The following is a 1,827-nucleotide window of genomic DNA, read 5'->3' on the forward strand; positions in this document are numbered from 1 at the left end:
AGAAATAAGAAGAAGGAGAGGGGAAAGATGGAAGGACATATATAATCAATACTATAATAGTTTTAAACGATTAGTATACAAGGAACAGTCATTCCGACAACATCTACGTGTTCGATCGTGAGGATAATACTGTAAGAATACACGCCAATGCTCAACAACGCGGATATTGAAAAGTATCTCATGGAACAGAACAATCTTAACGAAGGAGGTGTGAAGAGACCATTCGATGATGAAAATCTTGATAATGAAAACACATCAAATAAGTAAGTATTTTTTTCTTTGCATCCTTTTTTTCCATTCACTCATTTTTTTTCTTTCAGACATCAAATCACACATCGTTCTATCGTACGCATTCTCGAGAGAAGATATCCGTTAACCGTAACTGGCTACAAATACTTGAACATTGGTATTAATATCAAACTCCCTTCTTACGTAACTATCATTTTGGGAGATTCTCACGGTAAAGAGATTCCGCTGTCACCGGACATCTGGAAAGAGCTTCTTGAACAAAAACACGTCAGTTTGTCCCTTTTGCAGTACGATGAGAATAATAGAGGAATGCGCGCGACGCCGTCTCCATTGTATATTGGAAATTTAACGTTACGCTTCGGACGAATCAATAATCTACCAATACTGCGCTTAGAAACAAGTACAGCTCGTCTATCCATGTCGAAAAGCACTGTACTTAATATATTTAACCTTGAATACTGTGTGAATCGTCTCATTTCCTCCTTAACCGCAATGACTGATAACGTTGACAAAAAATTTTTACGGTTTCTCGCTATCGCGTCCACTGTCACGAAATCTGCGAACATGCTGAAAATGATGTATGATGACGAATCCTTCGACCGCAACAACATCCTCGATTGTGAGTTGATCGCTCTGGTTTTCGGAGAGCATTAATTATGTACATTCAATAATAAACGCTATTCTATTAATTATAAAACACTTTTATTTCTTTTTACACCCTACCTTTATATAGTACATATACTATATACTATATACTATATACTATACTATATATTTTATATACACTACATATAGTTTAAAGGAAAAGGAAATGGTTTATAATCTTTAGAGGAAAAAATGAAAAAAATACTGCTTGATCGTATAATATATTGTTACTAACGCTGTCACATACAGTTATTCTGTACAACTCACAGAGTTTTAATCGTAATGGATAATATAATAAACATTGTGCGCAATATACCTGAAGAGGATCTACTTATCATCATCGATGATTTTTTCCAAGACATTGAAAACATTGAGAACATTGGAAACATTGATGATGATGAGTATATGTCAGATGACTCAGGATATTGTTCAAATTAAGACGTATATATGTGTGTGATAAGACCGAACGGAATGTCAAACGAAGTGCACGACGTATGTGCGTGATACGACCGAATGATTGTCAAACGAACTGCAAAACGTATGTGTGATACGACTGAACGGATGTCAAACGAACTCCACGGAAACTTGTAAAAAAACTTGTGAAAAAAAACTTGTAAAAAAACTTGTGAAAAAAACTTGTGAAAAAACTTGTGAAAAAACTCGTGAAAAAAACTTGTAAAAAAAAAACTTGTGAAAAAACTTGTGAAAAACTTGTGGAAATGAAGCAATACGAGTCACCGCCTAAAAGAATAAAGCTTGATATAGAGGACGTCCTCGACGAGGGCTTCCTCATCGAGGTCGACGAGGGTGACGCTTCCCTCGATGAGGAAGCCCTTGTCGAGGTCAACGAGGGTGACGCTGTCGAGGAGCAGCAGAATGCAGATGGCCTTCTACCATTTAATTTCGACAATGTCACTCCCGAAGAGTGCCAAG

The 1,827-nt window shown here is 36.6% G+C and overlaps 1 pseudogene; it reads left to right on the plus strand.

Moving 5' to 3' along the window:
* Positions 1-147: 147 nt before the first annotated feature.
* On the plus strand, positions 148-598 carry LOC108758532 (uncharacterized; annotated as a pseudogene).
* Positions 599-1,827: the final 1,229 nt, after the last annotated feature.

This window comes from Trachymyrmex cornetzi, unplaced genomic scaffold, assembly GCF_001594075.2.
Source record: "Trachymyrmex cornetzi isolate Tcor2-1 unplaced genomic scaffold, Tcor1.1 scaffold1587, whole genome shotgun sequence".
In the NCBI taxonomy this organism is placed as follows: Eukaryota; Metazoa; Arthropoda; class Insecta; order Hymenoptera; family Formicidae; genus Trachymyrmex; species Trachymyrmex cornetzi.